Source organism: Anomaloglossus baeobatrachus, chromosome 12 (genome assembly GCF_048569485.1).
Source record: "Anomaloglossus baeobatrachus isolate aAnoBae1 chromosome 12, aAnoBae1.hap1, whole genome shotgun sequence".
In the NCBI taxonomy this organism is placed as follows: Eukaryota; Metazoa; Chordata; class Amphibia; order Anura; family Aromobatidae; genus Anomaloglossus; species Anomaloglossus baeobatrachus.
In genome coordinates this window covers 52240784-52262687 of record NC_134364.1, presented here as the reverse complement: position 1 = coordinate 52262687, position 21904 = coordinate 52240784, and the positions used below count along the sequence as shown (strand labels likewise).

Sequence of the window (21904 nt, the reverse complement as noted above, 5' to 3'; positions counted from 1 at the left end):
GGTTCCAGGTTCCCATCAACAGTGTCACTAACACCCGCACTACAAATCCCAACCACACCTAACACCAGACTTGTGCAGACACACCAGTGTGTTGGTCAGGTTGGAGCAGGGTCGCCCACCTAGGGGTCAGGCAGACTGGTGGTAGGGACTGAGTCAGAGCAGTGTTAGCCCTCAAAGAGTGAGGAGCTGGGGAGTTGGAGCTCCCAGGAAGGCGACAGGTTGGGTCGCAGACGGTGGTCCTGGACCACAGGAGTCGAAGACCCTTTCGCAGGGTATTGGAGAAGGTGTAACAGACTTATGCGGGCGTCACATGGTACGATCTATCGTGTGATAGCACGAGCGATCGCACCCACCCCCATCGTTTGTGCGTTACGGGCAATTTGTTGCCCGTGTCGCACAAAGTCAGTAACCCCCGTCACATGTACTTACCTCTCGAACGACCTCGCTGTGGGCGGCGAACATCCTCTTCCTGAAGGGGGAAAGACGTTCGGCGTCAAAGCGATGTCACACAGCGGCCGGCCAATAGAAGTGGAGGGGCGGAGATGAGCGGGACGTAAACATCCCGCCCACCTCCTTACTTCCGCATTGCCGGCAGGATGCAGGTAAGTTGCAGTTCATCGTTCCCGGGGTGTCACACGGAGCGTTATGTGCTGCCTCGGGAACGATGAACAACCGGCGCGCAGGATGACGTTCGATTTTTTTTTTTTTTTTTTTTTTTTTTTTTTTTTTTTTTTTTTTTTTGAAAATGAGCGACGTGTCACGAGCAACGATAAGGTGAGTATTTTTGCTCGTTCCCAGTCGCTCGTAGCTGTCACACGCTACGATATGTCAAACGATGCCGGATGTGCGTCACTAACGACGTGACCCCGATGACATATCGTTAGATATATCGTAGCGTGTAACAGGCCCTTTACAGACTTAGTTTTGGAGAACGGTCAACACCAGAAGTCCAGTAACTGGACCGGTTCCTAGGACTGTGAATAAGGAAGCATATTCCGGAACGCGTCCCTCGTCCAGGTTTTTACCCTTTTTTAACATGTATCAATAAAAAAGAACAAGTTTTATATTTTGGATGTCGTGCTGGACTTTTTCTCTTTTCCTACAGTATGCTGCTCTCAGATGAGGTAGGAAAAACCTGCTGACCGATTCCGTCAAACCAGGATGCACATAAACCAGGATGCACATAAAAGAAGGAAATTCACTAACCTATAATAATTTGCTTTATCGGTGATTCTAAGGGCGGCTTTGCACGTTGCGATATTGCACGTGCGATGTCGATGGGGTCAAATCGAAAGTGACGCACATCCGGCGTCGCAGTCGATATCGCAACGTGTAAATCCTTTTTGATACGATGAACGAGCGCAAAAGTGTCGTTATCGTATCATCGCTGCAGCCTCCGACATTTCCATAATGCCGGTGCAGCGACAGGTGCGATGTTGTTCCTCGTTCCAGCAGGCAGCACACATCGCTGTGTGTAAAGCCGCAGGAGCGAGGAACATCACCTTACCTGCCTCCCGGCTGCAATGAGAAGGACGGAGGTGGGCGGGATGTTTACATCCTGCTCATGTCCGCCCCTCCTCTTCTATTGGCCGCCTGCTGTGTGACGTCACTGTGACGCCGCACGACCCGCCCCCTTAGGAAGGAGGCGGGTCGCCGGCCAGAGGGACGTCGCATGGCAGGTATGTGCGTGTGAAACTGCCGTAGCGATAATCGCTACGCCAGCTTTCACTAGATATTGCACGTGCGACGGGGGCGGGACTATCGCTGCAGCATCGGTAACACATTGTTACCGATGTCGCAGCGTGCAAAGCCCGCCTAAGAGTCTGTTTACATGCACCAATTGGAGACACAATACTACCGCCAATCAGTATACATGGTATATGGTACAGTATGTAGTGTATACATGGGAATAGGTGTCATTGTCATAGCCCGCTGCTTGTAGAGAGCTTTGTGAAAAGGAGTTTACAAAGTGAAAGAGATTAAATGTTTAATCGGGTCTATAATCTTTTCATATGTAGAGATGATATTTTTGGGGGTCGGCTTAAGTCACCTATTCAGCCCCAGGGAGATGCTTCGTTACTCTGTTCCTTGAAGCAATGCTGTTATGGTTTGCTAAGTGATTACAACACAAGACGTCTCAGTGATCCAATCTCCCAGAAGACCAGTCTCATTTCATTCAGAGTAATCACATATAATAAAGAAATACTCTGTGTATATTACCTGCACTGGAAAATCAATAAGAAGACTTCACATCTCAGATCCTGGGCTTTGAGCTCTAGGAAAATACTGTATACAGAGCAAATATTAACCAGATATAGTTTTCATCTGCACCTCATCATCAATTAAACAACACATGTAAAACCTTTGAGGACACTTTTTTTTTTTTTTTTTTTTTTTTTTTTATTCCTTAAATGCATGTATTTTTTGTAAAAAAAAAAAAAAAATATTTGCAATTGGGTTTTATTAAAAACTAGCTGTGTTCATAATCCTTATACCAGGAGTTCTAGCTGCCCAGACATGGAGGTTAGTCCAGATATTGGCATTTCAAGTTAGATTTTTAGTCTAGCTGCCCAGACATGGATGTTTTTAACCTAGATAGTGGCATTTTAGTTAGGGACCTGGAATATTGAGATTTACCTTGCCGTTGGTTTCCGGGCTTACATGCATTGGCCAATTCATAAACTAAAAATCTCATTTTTTCATATAGCAGTAATGCAGTACCAGAGTTCCCTTATACATTGATGACATTTAGTGTGCGGCTGTATCCATTTTGTCTCTCTCTATCTGTCTGTCTGTCTCTTTCCCGGGCTGTCTCTCTTTCCCGGGCTGTCTCTCTTTCCCGGGCTGTCTCTCTTTCCCGGGCTGTCTCTCTTTCCCGGGCTGTCTCTCTTTCCCGGGCTGTCTCTCTTTCCCGGGCTGTCTCTCTTTCCCGGGCTGTCTCTCTTTCCCGGGCTGTCTCTCTTTCCCGGGCTGTCTCTCTTTCCCGGGCTGTCTCTCTTTCCCGGGCTGTCTCTCTTTCCCGGGCTGTCTCTCTTTCCCGGGCTGTCTCTCTTTCCCGGGCTGTCTCTCTTTCCCGGGCTGTCTCTCTTTCCCGGGCTGTCTCTCTTTCCCGGGCTGTCTCTCTTTCCCGGGCTGTCTCTCTTTCCCGGGCTGTCTCTCTCTATCCATCTCACCACCGACATCTTATTACCTCACACATAAGCTTCTTATACTAACAGTTTCAACGATCCACATAGAAGAAGAATAAGACCGCACCAATGCTGATACTTTTTTTTCCGGTAATTCTTTATTCCATATACAAGGTTAAAAGGTGTATAGCAGTCAGCAGGTGGAGGAGACCTGGATGCGGCCCCTCGCTGCTGTCCGCAGCGAGGGGCCGCATCCAGGTCTCCTCCACCCGCTGACTGCTATACACCGCATTGGTGCGGTCTTATTCTTCTTCTATGTGGATTGTTGGAACTGGCTGCTCCTATTTGACCTGCACGCTGATACGGAATCCGTTTTGACAACCGGTGCTGTGTTTTCCCTACCTACCAGTGAGCCCAAGTGTGACAGGTACGCACGTGTAGTGCAGGACTGCGCTTTCCTTTGGATTTATACTAACAGTTTATTTTGTGCCTATAGCAACCACTGACAGTTGCTATTAATAGCCCGTATCTCCCACCTCCATTCAGATTAATGGAGGCAGGATTTTGGAGACTAACTGTAAAGCGCGGGGTTAAATTTTCCCGTCCAAACATAGTCTATGACGTTCCCTGGGTCACATGAGGCGTCTGTGCAAAATTTCGTGATTGTAAATGCGACGGTGCGGATTCCTTTAGCGGACATACACACACACACACACACTCAGCTTTATATATTAGATTTTGCACCATTTTCATACTTTCACCCTTGCGTTGCAGTGTCTATTTCTGATTGCAGAATGAGTTAACTGAGAACCTTTCAGTGAGCTCATTGTGACTGTCCAATGACAAACTTTGTCCCTTTTTTTTTTTTTTTTTTTTAGAAGACCTGCATACTCCACAAAAACAGTGGGAAAGAAGAGCATCTCTCAAAATTAGAGCAGAAGTGAGAAGAGGACATAGAGAGTATGGGGCACAATAAAAATCTTTTATGCCTTTTTCTGTGCTCTTCTCTGCTGATTTGTGACCACAGACCACATCAAAGTTGAATGTGCAGAGAAACAAAGAGCCTGTAAAATTAGAATCAGAAAATCAGAATTATTAATGAAACCATCATTGTAAAACTATTTTTTAGCGCCAAATACATGCATTTAAGTAAAAAAAAAAAGTCCCCAGAGGGGGAATTTGTCAGCAGATTTTTGCTACATTATCTGAGAGCAGCATAATGTATGTCACTTATTAGGCTGTGTGCTGTGATTTCAATGTAATCAGTGTTTTATCAGCAAGCGATTATCACAGCTCTAACCACTGATTGGCAGCTTGTTGACAATGTACAGTGTTCACAGGAAGCTGGCTTTCTGTTAGGGCCAGGTGGACGGGCAGACCCAGGAGGTGGATCCACTGGGCCGAACTCCTTGATGATGGTAAGGGGTCCGGTAGCTGGAGCACTACAGGTAGTGTGAAGCCCCGCAAGTATTGTGTCGGTGCATTACCTTCAGGGACTCCACGCAGCTGGATCCTGTCACAGGTAGGAAATCTTCTATCTAGGATTGTCGTGACGCCACTCTCAGAATTGCGGTCAGTGGGGACCGCCACTGCAGATTAAGGGACGCCTGGGGCTGATGGTGGGTGCAGCCAGTTGTAATAGCCTCCTGAGAGTGAGGCAAGCCCCAGGGCCCTGTGTAGGTGTGTAGAACCACAAGGCGCAGAATAACTCCACACAAGCAGAATGTCTTTCAGGGGTTTTATTCACAGAAGGTGGCAGAGTGAGTAACCCGGGCGTAGCTGGGATGAACCAGGTTGGAACCAGGTGTCCTTCAGGCTGACTGATGAGGGTGGCTACCGACTCGCCTTCCTTAGCCCTTCTGTGGTTTGTGGTAACCCCGACTTTTAGTCCCTATGGGGGTCACCCAGGGAAGTAGCTGCTCCCCTCGTTTGTTTGCCGTTTGCTTGTCGCCTGGACCAGATCACTCCAGCTGCTTGCCTCCTGTGAACTATGGGCCCTAACTGTGGCTACGTGGCTGCGGCTTTTGGGGTGTTGTGGCGTGGGCTTTAAGGGCCCCACACCGGCAGGTTTAGCAAGGAAAGGTGGATCTATCCCCGCACCGGGATCTGCCGCCCGTTTGGGCCTGGTACTCCCTGACAGTCTCCGTACTTTCCACTACGCTGCTCTCTCTAGCTGTGTGTGGGGTTCGGGCAGCACTACCAGGTGACCGTTCTCCCCCGTCGGTAGTCACTGCGCGGACGCTGTTAGACTGCAACAGCTCCAGGGTCTGCTTCTGCTCTTCCTGAGCTGCACACTAAACTGACTCACTGCTCCTCCTCTCCTGTTCTTGCCTACGCCACCTAGCAACCAGGCTCTCTACCACACCCCTTGAGTGGAGATGGAGGCTTCGCCCCCTCCACTCCTCAAGTGGAGGTGAAGGCTTTGCCCCCTCCTGGGATCCCCAGGGGTCCTCTCAAAGGTACATGTGTGAGACCTGATCACTATGCGCCTGTGTAGTCACACCTCGGTCAGCCTTCTGGATTACCTGTATTGTACTGTCCCCAGCATGGGTGCAGTACTCAGTGGTGCCTGACCAGGTCAGGGGCGCCACAGTAGCAGGAGAGTCCGTGCACAAGAGTATAATGGAGAAGTCCCTGGGACCACGGAGTCACTGATGGTAGTCCGGGTGACGGAGCTCAGGTTCGGAAGCCGAGATGATGTCAGGCGGAGTCCGGAACCGTTGGAGCGAGATGACGGGTCACCACAGGGATCAGAGATGGTACGGACTGTCAGGATGGCAGATAGGCAGCGTTCGGGGTGCGGGATTCGGCAGGACCGGATGGCAAGGCAGGATCGGCTCTAGAAGAGAGAGAGGTGAGTATCTCACAGGAACACAAGGAGACCTGACTCCTAGCTTGGGAAACACGAAGAACAGGCCTCGCCCACTTGGACACTAAACCCCTTTATACCCTGTACCTGTGTGCATCATTTCCTGTCAGTGGACGCTGGCCCTTTAAGAAAGGGTCAATGACCGCGCGCGCGCCCTAATGCGCATGCGCGCGGCCCGGTTGCCAGAAGCCAGAGCAGGAAGCTGTGAGGAGGAAGCAGCAGAGCCGGGCTGGGGCTGAGAAGCCGACGGGCGCCGGGAGCGGGGACCAGGACGCCTGGGAAGCGCAGGCAATGGAGGCTGGAGAGCGGGGAGCGGCGGAGACCGGACCGAAGAACCGGGGAGCGAGGCAGGGGAGCCGAGGAGCGTGGCAGGTGAGCCGGGGAGCAGGGCAGGGGACCCGGGGAGCGTGACACTATCAGTGGTGTGGGCAGGGTCATACACAGCTCTGCATTCCGAGCACTGCTACATCTACAGCAGAGAAAACAGGGATTCTGTTAAAAATGTTTCAAGCAGCCCAGTAAGTTATACATCGGCGGAATCTGGCTCTCTGTGGTTTCTCCAAATCCCACACAAAATGACACTTTTACTGACTACTGTGTGTCAGAATTTGCTTCGGGTCAAGCATGCGTATGAAATCCAGAAAACGTGACCAAATTCCAACTGCATATATATATTAGCTATGGAGCCCGTTCTATGACCGGGTGTCGAAGATGTAGCCCGACTTTGTAGGTCAGGTCTTTTTTATCTATTTCACCCCTGGCTGCTTTCCTCCCCTTTATTGACATTTCATGCTGTGGCCGCTGCCATTATTCCTATGGCCGGGGCAAGCACAGTGCTACAGTATGTTCATGTTGTAGTTGAATCATTCAATAAAATGGCGTCGTAGTCAGCGCGTGTGCATACCACTGACTCTGGCGCCCTTGTATTGAAGACACTGTCTCTACGAATATCATCTGAACCAAACTAGTGACTGGTGACATTCACAGAAACAGTGTTTTCAAGAAAATGGCGCCGGAGTTGGTGGTATGCGCATGCGGTGCCTCTGATGCCGTTTTATTGAAGAACTCAACTACATCATGAACTTGCGCACTCGCCGGCCATCATGGGTCTGGACAGAAGGGTGCGTTAAGCATTATATAGTGAATAGAGGCAACCAGAGAGAGTTTACTGAGAGGAATGTCTCATAAATGAGGCTTCAGTTATTTCTGCAGTGCCTATAGGCAACCAGAACAATCTTACTGAGAGGAATGTCTCATAAATGAGGCTTCAGTTACTTCTGCAGTGCCTATAGGCAACCAGAACAATCTTACTGAGAGGAATGTCTCATAAATGAGGCTTCAGTTACTTCTGCAGTGCCTATAGGCAACCAGAACAATCTTACTGAGAGGAATGTCTCATAAATGAGGCTTCAGTTACTTCTGCAGTGCCTATAGGCAACCAGAACAATCTTACTGAGAGGAATGTCTCATAAATGAGGCTTCAGTTACTTCTGCAGTTGCTATAGGCAACCAGAGCAATCTTACTTGGAGGCAATTCTCATAAATGAGACTCCAGCTACTTCTGCAGTGGCTCATGTTTTTTTTAAAGGAATAAAAAATAAAAATAAGCCCTTTGGCCAATCAAATAGTTCAATCCCAGCTTTAGAGAAAAGGACGCGTTCAGCATTATATAGTGAATACAGTGGGGAAATAAGTATTTGATCCACTGCTGATTTTGCAAGTTTTCCCACCTAGAAAGAATGGAGAAGTCTGTAATTTTTATGGTACACTTCTACTGTTACAGACAGAATCTCCCCTGCAAAAAAAATCCAGAAAATGACATGTAATGCTCACGGGTGTGAGTGGGGAGTGGACCCACTGGGCCAGAACACACAAAATACCTTAGGGGCCTGATTATGGTTTCTCATCAGATTTTCAGCAGACCCTCTGAGGGTGAGGGTCTTGCGCTGCAGGTGGAAACCCGATGCCACACAGGGAGACTGGTGTTGCGACACCTGGCCATAGGGGTATGGACACGGACAGTCATTGATATAGTAGGTGTAGCTGGGATGGCTGTTGTGTCAGGCTTGGCCAACAAGTAATGATACAGTAGTGACTGGTATAGCAGACTTGGCCGATAGGGTACGAAGCAGCAGTGGCTGATATAGCACACTTGACTGACACAGTCTGATGCAGCAGCGACTGGTATAGCAGACGTGACTGATGCGGTAGGATGCAGCTGTGACGCCCTGGCCTATCAGGGCGTCACAGGGTATTGTGCAATCTGCCCTTCTGCACAGTATCCACATTCTCCTTGGTTACGAGTCTCTGACCTTTGGTGTTGCTAAGAACCAGTCAATCAAAAATCCTAGGAACACTCTGCACCACACCAACCAGACACACCATTGGGTAGCCTGAAGGGAAAAGGGCCGCCCATTTGGGGGGTTTGGTTTGGGAGGGTCAGGAGTGTCAGGAGCAGTTAGTTGAGTAGTGACTCTCGTGAGGAGAGGTAACAAGTCGGTTGGAAGAGGTTAGGAGCTGGGCTCCTTGAGAATACTAGGTGACAGACGTTGGTCTGGGCCTGGTAGAAGCTGGAACCCTGGTCACAGGGGATCGTGACAAGGGGCACAGAACTGCCGAGGAGGGCAGCCGGAGGCCTTGTGCCATCTCCGGGCAGGGGCCAGGGCACAACGGGGTATGTGGACCCTAGGCCGGGAAGTAGCTTCAAGCATCCTGGTAATTTACCCGAGGAGGATGGAGCCTTCAAGATTCATTCTCCACCTGCTCCAAAATCGGGCTACTAGCGCAACGAGGGGTTAGGACTTTCCCAATACACAGTCCAGAAAATCCCAAGCGTGAACCCTGAGAGCAAGCTCACTCCGTTAGCCATACAGGTGAGCGGGACCCGACTAATTCTACACTACAGGGGCCAACCAGTAAAGAAGGTGCCAAGGGAAAGGCCACAGGCTAACAAGCAACACCAACGGGCACGGGATCCCATCGTACTCCCTCCCTGCTGCAGCGGTGCTCAGAACTTTGGTTTGCAAGTTGTCGGTGTCAGCGTTATTGGACTGAGTATGCAGTGCTCCTTACCTCCCCCACAGTATCCCTTTGCCACCATCACCGAGCCCCAAGGCATTCCCCCTACCCACGGAGGGGTTAAAAAACGCCTGGCTGCCATCCCATCACCACCGGGTGCTCCCAACGGCAGCGGTGGTACTCCACCTTACCACACACCGTGGGTGGCGTCACAAACTTTACACATACAACTCCCCTGTAAATATGCCCTTTTTGTTTTGAGTGGTCGCACGACCCCCGGGTCCGGAGACCCCTCGAGCCACTCCGGATCCGAGCAGCAGGCCCGGCTGCTGACACGGGGGCGGTACATACCAGCTGCCGATATAACAGACTTGGCTGATAGGGTATGATGCAGCAGTGGCCAGTATAGCAAACGTGTCTTATAAGGTACGATGCAGCAGTGACCGGTATAGCAGACTTGGCCGATAGGGTACTATGCAGCAGTGACCGGTATAGCAGACTTGGCCGATAGGGTAAGATGCAGCAGTGACCGGTATAGCAGACTTGGCCAATAGGGTATAATGCAGCAGCAGGTATAGTGACACGCCCGCATCGGGGCCTGGTTGCTCGTTACCGAGCCAGCTCTGTTCTGCTCGGAGGATGTCATGGCGACAGGGCCCAATTCCGTGACCCCGGCGGTGGGGTTTTAAATAAATTGGTTGACGATGGTGGGGGAATATTTACAAGGGAGATATCGTGACGCCACCTGTGGTATGCGGCAAGATAGGTGACGTCGCTGCTGTTCATTTTCCCCTGGGGTCAGTGGTGATGCAGCAGAGTTGGAATCGATCTCCACAGGTAGAGCTGGGCCCCAGGGCTGTTGGGAGTAGTAGTCTGTAATGGCGGGGTGCAGGGCAGGAGGCGCAGGGAATAGCCAGACGACACAGGGATGCAGTCACAAGGTCTTTACTTACAGTTAAGAGTTCCAGCTTAGCACGTCTAGACAAAGGCTGCCCTTGAGGTGCTGAGTCCTGCTGTGATGGGTTAAAGCCGATCCCGGATAGTTCGGAGACACAACCCGGTACACCCTTCTGTGTTCCTTTCCTGGTCGTCTTCCTGCGCTGACCTCTCCCACCTGTCTTGCGTCTGCACACACAGAGCCCCGAGCCGGTGTCCGTGGACCCTGTTGGGTGGCTTGAAGCTCTATCCCTTTGGCCCTATGTTGTCACCTTTTCACTGGATTTGTGTGGATTTGGCTTCGGCACTTGAAGTAACCTCAGCCTCCGGTTTGCTAGCTGAGTCTTAAAGTTCTCGACTAGTTAAAGGGCCGGTCCCCTTCTACGGCCAAGTCCCTCCACTCTGGTATGTTGTTTGTTTGGAACGAGACCACGGGAGTATGGTGCACTTCTCGTGGGCTCTAGGACCCTTTCTGTCATGTGCCTGGGCCGAGCTGCTGCAGCTCCAGACCACAGGTCTTTACTCCTCCATTGCTCCTTCCCGACTGGCCAACGTTCTACAGTCTGCTCCCACTAACTGGACTCCACCGCCCAGCCTGGCTTCGGACTGTGCGTTCCTATGGCGACATCAAAGGTGCAACTTGCCCTAACCACAGTCTATTGGAATGTTGCTAAATGAGACGGTCTGTGTTGTGTGTGTATATAGGTTTGTGACCCCCCCCTCCTTACCCGGGAATGGGATACTACACCTCTGGCTGAGGTACAGTACCTCTATGGCGACTGAAGCCTCTGGGGCGCCACAATAGCAGACTTGGCTGACTGGGTATGATGTAGCAGTTGCCGGTATAGCAGACTGGGCTGATAGTTTATGATGCAGCAGTGGCCGGTATAGCAGACTTGGCCTATTGATTACGATGCAGAAGCGGACGGTATAGTAGACTTGGCTGATGGGGTATGATGCAGCAGTGGCCGGTATAGCCGACTTGGCTGATGGATACAATGCAGCAGTGGCCAGTGTAGCATACTTGGCCTATAAGATACGATGCACCAGTGACTGGTATAGCAGACTTGGCCTATAGGGTACAATGCAGCAGCGGCCAGTATAGCAGACTTAGCCGATAGGTTACGATGCAGCAGAAGCCGATATAACAGACTTATCTGTAGGTGTACGATGCAGTAGTACGGCCGCTACAGCAGACTTGGCTTACTGGGTATGATGCAGCAGTAGCTGGTATAGCACTCTTGGCCGATAGGTTACAATGCAGCAGCAGCCGGTATAGCAGACTTTTTTGTATCATGCAGCAGCAGCGGATACGTCAGTTACTGGAACATAGACTGGTATTAGCTATATGGAACACTAAACAGCAGCAGCACTCAGGGACCTGACAACTAGCAACATATACACCACGTTGCCCAGGCACCTCACTTAAGGAGAGGGTGCCTTAAATAACCAATGCCTTCCAGCCACAGGCCTATCCTTTTCTTGATTGGTTTATTGCAAACAGCAGGATGTTTTTTTTACATTTTGCTAATACCTATTTTTTTCCCTGGGAGTTGATAATTTCGATTGCAGCTGTATATCAATTTGTGAAGCTCCTCCTTTTGCCTTCAGATAGGACTGCATGATCACTGTTATAGGTTCCCTTTACATATCTGCTGTATTTTGTTACATATATATCTGGAATCATCAACAACAACATGTGAGCGTCGGGTGATACATTGTACTCTCTCTGGCTCCCAGCAAAAGTGCATTCTGCAGCCGTAAAAAGATGCTCTTGATATAAATTCCTATATTCAGTTACATGAAGTATAAATACAAGGATCCAGGAAAGGATCGATGTCCGAGGGAAGAACTGGAAACAATTATTGCAGCATGAGATACAGAAGGTAATGGAAGTAAAGCAATTATCTTCTCTAATTGCAGGCACACGAAAATAGTATACAAAATAGGCATCACATCCACCTACTGCTAGAACAGGATCCAATAAATTAGTTATTTTTTTCCAATTCTCATCTTCCCTTTATGCGCACTGATGTTTCACCTAAGTCACAGTGCCACTAAAAACTAGTACAACTCTAGTGCTGCCTGGATATGAGATAAATGTCACCTTTCCCACCACGGGGGAACATTTTAGCACCATGTGGCAAGATAGTGGCTACAGGACCAAGATACAGATGTCTGCACTGGGTCACGCAGTAAAGGATCTTACATGAGTAGTAAGGGGTAAGTAAATGCCTACAGTGATACCTGGTGGGGGTAATACCCTTATGAGGGGCTGTATGACCTGCTGGTATTGGGGGCTACATGTTACTGATGGGATTATGAATTGACGGATGTCCTACTCTACAATGAACGAGAAGATGCTCTCATCACTCCATGCGCTTGGTAGACGTGCAATTTTCCAGCATGACAATAACCCAAAACACTCATCTGTTGCATTTCTAAATAGTAGGATTGAAAGTGACTCAGTGGCTAAAAGTCTCCTGATCTGAACCCAACGGAACACCTATGGGGAATTCTGAAGAGACAAGTCGTCAACTCTCTCCGTCCACCATCCAGGCTGTAATAAAACTCGTTCTTGAAGAATGGAGAAAGATACATGTTACAATATGTTGCCAAATTGTTCATTCCAGGCATAGAAGACTTGATGCTGTCCTAAGAAATCATGGAGGACAAACAAAATACCAGATGTAGGAGTTTTTAATGTGGGTTATAATCATTTTTGCATCAACTAATTTGAGAAAAAATGAAGATTTTGTAAAAAAAAAAAATATTAAACTTACTTTCATGTTGTGCATTAAAAACTATGGAACTCAGTGGTGTCCAAACTTAAGAAATTGTGTCAAGTGAGATATTGGTTAAAAATCTTACCTTTTTAAAGGGGTGTACTCATTTATGCTGAGCACTGTAAAACATATAAACTCCCCAGTGCACCGTATAGGTTTATAGACACATATATACATACACACACATATATATATATATACATGCATACACATATATATACGCACATACACACACACACACACATATATACATGCACACACACACATATATATATATACATGCACACACACATATATATACATGCGCGCACACACACATATATACATGCACACACACATATATATACATGCACACACACCTTTTACATATCAAAAATATGTATATACACATATATATCACACATATATAAATATACATTAGTATATATCATATTATTTCTACAAATTTGCATTTTTCTCCCCAGCACGCTCCGCCTAGGCTCCTCAGTAGAAGACAGTTAGGCTCTCCCCAATTGGCACAGTGTCTGAAGGGTTTTTCTCTGCATTCAGTCCTTCTGAAGAGTTTGGTCCCTGCATTTTGAAGGGTCTGAGAAGCCTGCATCATTAGCTACACATAGTAATTAATACCGGCATTGGGGCTTCTGTTTTTGGTGTCCGCTCTCGGAAGCGATTAGTGCTCGCTGACACGTGTGTGTATAAACTCTAAGCCAATATGCCCCTTCTCCGCACATCACCTCTCCGGTAATTTGACTGATTTCCAGCAGGTGGCAGCAGACTGCAGTTTTGCAGCCTGAAGGGGTGGCATTGTAAAAAAAAAAATGTAACGATTTATGAGCTCACTTGTTGCAAATTTCCACAAATGCGATCAATACGGATAACGGATCAACAATTATTATATGTGAAAAAAGTCAGAAGACATTTTTGTTTAAGGATATGTTCACATGAGTTTTTTTTCATGGCCAAAACCTGCTTTATTTTTTTTACGTTCTTTTGGCCATTTTATGATTCCTGTTGATTCACCGGTAAACTTTGTTTTTTGTTCGGCAAAATACTGTTAGAATAAGCTGTATATTAATTGAAGTTGTAAACATGCCTAAAATTCACATAGTGCCCCCCCCCATTGTATTATTTTTCAGCAGGTGAGAAGAAGCAACACTTTAAGGCCGGAGTCACACTTGCGAGAGACTCGTGCGAGTCTTGCATCGCATCATCCGGCATGGCTGCCCACTCTCTAGACAGGAGCGTTTCAGCTACATAGAAATACATGCAAACAACCAGCTCCTGTTAGGAGAGTGTGCGGCCGTGCCGGGTGATGCGATGCAAGACTCGCACGAGTCTCTCGCAAGTGTGACTCCGGCCTTATTCTTTCTGCACAAGTCTGTAGTAAAATGTCTATATTTTTTTATATTTGTATTTGTGTTTTCAAAAATGCAGTATGCTGTCACTGTGGCATTTTTTTCTCCCAAAGGGTTATTTATTATACATCTTACTTGTACTACTATGAGGAGCCTGTGTGGCCTAAGCGATCTGCCATTATCTGCAGGGTCTCCAGAGTTGTCTCGCATCGATCACCTCTAGGATGTTGTCATTGGTCAGCTATGGAAAAGGCAGCTGCCAGCAGCGGATCTTGATGATTCAGAGCCGCAGAACATTTCTTGGACAACCATTAATAACCTCACTGATAGCAGCCAAGGCTGTAAGTGTTGGGATCTCATCACGTAATGCTCATACTCCATAGGCAAGATGTTTTGAAAATTTTATTTCCAATTGTTAATCACTTTGAGGTGTGTGTGTGTGTGTGTGTGTGTGTGTGTGTGTGTGTGTGTGTGTATGTATATATATATATATATATAATATAAATATTAGTGGTGGACATATCATTAATGCAACCTATGCAACCTCTCAGGGGCCCAAGAGGTAAGTGAGCCACATCCACCTTTGGTGGATTATGATGGGATATTGGATTGTAAAGGGCCCATATGTTGCTCTTGTACAGGGGTCCTCTTTTGTCTGTGTCTGGCAGTGTGTGTGTATGTATATGTATATATATATATATATATATATATATATATATATATATATATATATATATATATATATATATATATATATATATATATATATATATATATATATGAGATAGATATATGTAAACCATTTCCGGTGACTACCTATTGAAGCTCTTCAAGAGAATGCCAAGAGTGTGCAAAGTAGTAATGAAAGCAAAAGGTGGCTACTTTGAAGAACCTAGAATATAAGACATATTTTCAGTTGTTTCACACTTTAAGTATTTCCTTCCACATCTTTTAATTCATAGTTTTAATGCCTTCAATGTGAATCTACAATTTTTAGTCATGAAAATAAAGAAAACTCTTTGAATGAGGAGGTGTGTCCAAACTTTTGGTCTGTGTGTATATATATATATATATATATATATATATATATATATATATATATATATATATATATATATATATATATATATATATATATATATATATATAATCAGTATAGTGTGTGTATGTATGTATGTATGTATGTATGTATAATATATACAGTATAGTGTGTGTGTGTATATATATATATATATATATATATATATATATATATATATATATATAGATAGATATAGATATATACACAGTACTACCGTTCAAAAGTTTGGAGTCACCCAGACAATTTTGTATTTTCCATGAAAAATCATACTTTTATTTATCAAATGAGCTGCATAATAAATAGAAAATATAGTCCAGACATTGACGAGGTTAGAAATAATGATTTTTACTTGAAGTAATTTTCTCTTCAGACTTTGCTTTCGACACAGAATGCTCCTGTGCTGCAATTCCAGCTTTGCAGACCTTTGGCATTCTAGCTGTTAATTTGCAGAGGTAATCTGGAGATATTTCGCCCCATGCTTCCCCCACCCCACAAGTTGGATTGGTTTGATGGCCACTTTTTGGTACCATACGGTCAAGCTGCTCCCACAACAGCTCTATAGGGTTGAGATCTGGTGACTGGGCTGCCCCTCCATTACAGATAGAATACCAGCTGCCTGCTGCTTCCCTAAATAGTTCATGCATAATTTAGATGTGTGCTTTGGGTCATTGTCCTGTTGTAGGATGAAATTGGCTCCAATCAAGCGCTGTCCACAGGGTATGGTATGGCATGGCATTGCAAAATAGAGTGATAGCCTTCCTTGTTCAAAATCCCTTTTACATTGTACGAATCTTCCACTTTACCGGCACCAAAGTAAACGCAGACCATCACATTACCTCCACCATGCTTAACAGATGGCGTCAGGCAGTCTTCCAGCATCTTTTCAGTTGTTCTGCATCTCACAAATGTTCTTCTCTGTGATCCGAACGCCTCAAACTTTGATTCATCTGTCCATAACACTTTTTTCCAATCTTCCTATGTCCAATGTCTGTGTTCTTTTGCCCATATTAATCTTCTCCTTTTATTAGCCAGTCTCAGATATGGCTTTTTTTTTTGCCACTCTGCCCTGAAGGCCAGCATTCCGGAGTCACCTCTTCACTGTAGACATTGACACTGGCGTTTTGCGGGTACTATTTAATGAAGCTGCCAGTTGAGGACCTGTGAGGCGTCAATTTCTCAAACCAGAGACTCTGATGTACCTGTCTTGTTGCTCAGTTGTGCAGTGCGGCCTCACACTTCTCTTTCTACTCTGGTTAGAGCCTGTTTGTGCTCTCCTTTGAAGGGAGTAGTACACACTGTTGTAGGAAATCTTCATTTTTTTTGGTGATTTCTCGCATGGAAAATCCATCATTTCTAAAAACAAGAATAGACTTTTTTGAGTTTCACATGAAAGTTCTCTTTTTCTGTTCATTTTGAGAGTTTAATGGAACCAACAAATGTAATGCTCCAGATTCTCAACTAGCTCAAAGGAAGGTCAGTTTTATAGCTTCTCTAATCAGCAAAACTATTTTCAGCTGTGCTAACATACTTGCACAAGGGTTTTCAAGGGATTTCTAAACATCCATTAGCCTTCTAACACAGTTAGCAAACACCATGTACCATTAGAACACTGGAGTGGTGGTTGTTGGAAATGTGCCTCTATACAACTATGTAGATATTGCATTAAACACCAGACGCTTGCAGCTAGAATAGTCATTTACCACATTAACAATGTATTGAGTGTATTTCTGTTTAATTTAATGTTCAAGCTTCCTTGAAAAGAAAATGTGCTTTTCTTTCAAAAATAAGGAAATATCTAAGTGACCCCAAACCTTTCAACGGTAGTGTATATATTTACACTGGAGATTAAAATTAGAGAACAACACACAATTTAATAAAAGTTGCAGTCATTGTGTTGTCCTATGTGATTATATCCTGACATGAGGAAACTCGCAGTATTTTAAGCTCATTTCATTAATTGAATTTATTGCAAAGCACATAATAAAAATGTAAATGAGATGAATGAAAAATACACTGATCAAAATTAGAGAACACTTTCAGATCCCTGCAAGTTATTGGTGTTAATCTGGCATCAGATGCTAATTTCCTTAATATTTGACAAACTCTATGTAACTGGCAGCCTAACTTTCCAGTTTACACTGACTGTGCAAAAATGGTGTACCATTCCAAAGTGACTGAAACCCTCCAGCAGCAGGTTGTCAAGATGAAGGCCAAAGTGGTGATCCTATCAGCCATAGCAAGAGAAGTTGATTATTACAAGTCTGTGATTTTGAGAATATTGCATCTTTACAACATCACAAACTCTTTCAAGTCCCCCAAGAAGGCTGGTCACCCCCGAAAGACAAATGCAAGAGAGGACGGGATAATATGGAGAATCTCCAGGGGTAATAGGCTCTTTTGTAAAACACTGTTCTAGTGGCATGGTGCACCCCTTACACAAAACCTTCACATGTTCAATGTAGATTACATTATTTCCGAAGAAAGCGAGTGATCATACATTGTTCTCTAATTTTGATCCCCAGTCTATGTGTGTTGTGTGTGTGTGTGTGTGTGTGTGTGTGTGTATACACTGTTTATATAATATATACTTTTAGATATTTGTAACAAATAGTTTAGGTATGTGTAATGCCTGATTGGAGCCACAGACTCAGACTGGCTATAAGGGGAGTCTAGAGAAAAGCCGCTCACAAAGCAGGACCCCAAGAACTCTGCAACCCTTTAACCCCTATACAGGGATTTGGAATTACACAGAACCCCAGAGATCACTACCTGTGGTAGGCTGTAGTCCGTGGTCGTCAGGCAGGGTCAAAAACCAGGAGATGCAAAACAGGAACCGAATCGGCAGGCAAGAGCGTAGTGAGGAGACAAAGCAGAGGTCAAATCCGGAACTGGCAGCAAGGTACAAAAACGACAGGCAGGAGGGTAGTCAAAAAACAAGCAAAGGTCAGCACACAGGAATCAACATACAAACAGCACATGAACCAGGAGTACAGAACTATCTCTGGCAGTGGTCATGTGACAGGAGGGGGAATAAGAAGGGTGTGGTGTCTTCCCATTGGCTGCAGGTGAATGTTGGCAACTTCAGCTGGAAGACACACACTCCACCTACAGTCAGCCAGTGGTACTGCAAGTTCCAGGGAAACCCAGGCTAGTGGATGAGCGGAGCCTGTGCTCCGCAGAGCCACGGACATCGACTCCTCTCCCATCACCAGCACTATCCATGGTGGGAACATGGCATCGTCTGGCGATCGGACCAGAAGTCGCAGGAGCGGGCTCCTGTGGGGACGTGACAGTATGCTTCTTTTGGATGCAAATAAAATATGTGCGAGGCAGAATAATAAATATTGACCCCTTGGCTTATAGCTAATCATTGCAGTTCACAGTTGTGCTTGTGATCAGCCACTGCTAAATGCAGAATAAGAAAATGTCTATGGGAGCAATACCTTGATTTAGACTTCTGGGACCGTCTCACACTAAGAAGGAAAGTCAATAGATTAAGATTAGTGTCACAGAGCCATTTAAATGCAGAGCATTGATTGAAAATGTTCATAAATTGCAATGAGTGGGTATAATTGGTTCGTTTTCAATATTCACCCTGCAAAAATAGAAAAAAATAGATATAAGGCTCATCCGTCCATAATATCATAGCGAGGGAGGATTGCTTCAATAGGTGTGAACACGAACATACTTTACCCTTGATGATCCTGAAAGCTCATAATACAGAGATCATAGCACAAACTAAAAAAACAAGGGCATACATACTATAGGGGTATGGCAAAGATGCTATAGGGTCTGCTAAATAACGAACAGTGGTAATCCAACTTTGGGGGTCAATTTTTGTTTTTTAATTAAATGCATGTATTGTACTTTGGGCTAAAAATCATTTTTACAGTCAAGTTTAAAAACATCTTTTTTTGCAGTGTTTGATTTTTATTGGCTCGTCTTTTCCTTGTATATTCAACTTTGATGTGGTCTGTGGTCATAAATCAGCTGCGAGGCACCCAGAAAAAGACATAGAAAAGAGTTAGGCCGGTTTCACACTTGCGTTGTTTTGACGCAAACGGAATCTGTCACTAATGTAGTACAGTTCATTTACTTACAGTGCTGGCCAAAAGTATTGGCACCCCTGCAATTCTGTCAGATAATACTCAGTTTCTTCTTGGAAATGATTGCAATCACAAATCCTTTTAGTATTATTATCTTCATTTATTTTGCTTGTAATGAAAAAACACAAGAGAATGAAACAAAAATCAAATCATTGATCATTTCACACAAAACTCCAAAAATGGGCCAGACAAAGGTATTGGCACCCTTAGCCTAATACTTGGTTGCACAACCTTTAGCCAAAATAACTGCGAACAACCGCTTCCGGTAACCATCAATCAGTTTCTTACAATGCTCTGCTGGAATTTTAGACCATTCTTCTTTGGCAAACTGCTCCAGGTCCCTGAGATTTGAAGGGGGCCTTCTCCAAACTGCCATTTTGAGATCTCTCCACAGGTGTTCTATGGGATTCAGGTCTGGACTCATTGCTGGCCACTTTAGTAGTCTCCAGTGCTTTCTCTCAAACCATTTTCTAGTGCTTTTTGAAGTGTGTTTTGGGTCATTGTCCTTCTGGAAGACCCATGACCTCTGAGGGAGACCCAGCTTTCTCACACTGGGCCCTACATTATGCTGCAAAATTTGTTGGTAGTCTTCAGACTTCATAATGCCATGCACACGGTCAAGCAGTCCAGTGCCAGAGGCAGCAAAGCAACCCCAGAACATCAGGGAACCTCCGCCATGTTTGACTGTAGGGTCCGTGTTCTTTTCTTTGAATGCCTCTCTTTTTTTCCTGTAAACTCTATGTTGATGGCTTTTCCCAAAAAGCTCCACTTTAGTCTCATCTGACCAGAGAACATTATAACAAAACGTTTTAGGCTCTCTCAGGTAAGTTATGGCAAACTCAAGCCTGGCTTTTTTATGTCTCGGGGTAAGAAGTGGGGTCTTCCTGGGTATCCTACCATACAGTCCCTTTTCATTCAGATGCCGACGGATAGTACGGGGTGACACTGTTGCACCCTTGGACTGCAGGGCAGCTTGAACTTGTTTGGATGTTAGTCGAGGTTCTTTATCCACCATCCGCACAATCTTGCGTTGAAATCTCTGGTCAATTTTTCTTTTCCTTCCACATCTAGGGAGGTTAGCCACAGTGCCATGGGCTTTACACTTGATGACACTGTGCATCGTAGACACAGGAACTTTCAGGTCTTTGGAGATGGACTTGTAGCCTTGAGATTGCTCATGCTTCCTCACAATTTGGATTCTCAAGTCCTCAGACAGTTCTTTGGTCTTCTTTCTTTTCTCCATGCTCAATGTGGTACACACAAGGACACAGGACAGAGGTTGAGTCAACTTTAATCCATGTCAACTGGCTGCAAGTGTGATTTAGTTATTGCCAGCACCTTTTAGGTGCCACAGGTAAGTTACAGGGGCTGTTATTACACAAATTAGAGAAGCATCACATGATTTTTCAAACAGTGCCAATACATTTGTCCACCCCCTTTTTTATGTTTGGTGTGGAATTATATCCAATTTGGCTTTATGACAATTTATTTTATTTTTTTTCATTGAAGACAAATTAAATGAAGTTAATAATACCAAAGAATTTGTGATTGCAATCATTTTCAAGAAGAAACTGAGTATTATCTGACAGAATTGCAGGGGTGCCAATACTTTTGGCCAGCACTGTACAGTTGAAGCGTGACACCATGCAGGTTGTGTGTTTCATGCAGTACCTGCATGTGTCCACAAGATATCTCGCTTCCACTGTAAATAAATTAACTGTACTGTATGTGTGATGGAACCAGTTTCCGTTAAAACAACGCAAGTGTGAAATGGCCCTTACAATGTCTGCCACAAGTCTGTCAGAACGAGCTCACTGATGGATTCTTAGTTAACTCGAGCTGTGTATTGCTGGTTGCAGAATAAACACAAAAAGCTAAAGATGGCAAATGATGGAAAATGTTTAATGAAACCAAATTGCAATTTCTTTTTTTTAAGCTCCATATATATGTATTTAGTTAAAAAAAAAAAATTAGGACAACCCACTTCTTGCGTGAACTTTTGCATAGTATAGACTCTCTTTTACCGCTTTTCAGGTTTGTTCAGTTCCAGGAGCTGAAGCTGGACGGGACAGAGTGGAACCATCACGATATTGCTTTTAAGGGAATCCATCACCAGGTTTTTGCTATGTAATCTGAGAGCAGCATGATGTAGGGGCAGAGATCCTGATTCCAGTGATGTGTCACTTACTGGACTACGTGGTGCACTTTTAATACAATCCCTGTTTTCTCTGCTGCAGAGCTAGCAGATCTCATAATGTGGAGCTGTGCATAACCCCGCCCACATCACTGATTGGCAAGAATGCACAGTGTACAAAGAAAACTGACAATCAGTGATGGGGGCGGGATTACACACATGAGGAAGACTAGGAGGTGCAAGACACCTAGTCCTGTAGTGATTATTTCCCGCTGATAAAACACTGATTGTATGGAAAATGCAGCATACAGCCTTGTAAGTGAGACATTGCTGGAATCAAGGTCTCTGCTCCCTAGATTTAAATAGCAAAAACTGCTGACAGATTCTATTTAATAGGTGCGCTTTTATACATAATTTTTCATTAAAAAAAACAAAACAACTCGACAAATAATTTTTAAAAAAATGTACTTTATGGTGCAACAGTCAAAGCC

General features: G+C 45.2%; 1 long non-coding RNA gene across 1 annotated transcript in view; it reads left to right on the top strand.

The window, feature by feature from the left end:
* The window catches only part of LOC142257911 (uncharacterized), a 104917-nt gene that overhangs the window by 44731 nt on the left and 38282 nt on the right, over positions 1 to 21904 (top strand). The gene's annotated exons all lie outside the window — the stretch shown is intronic.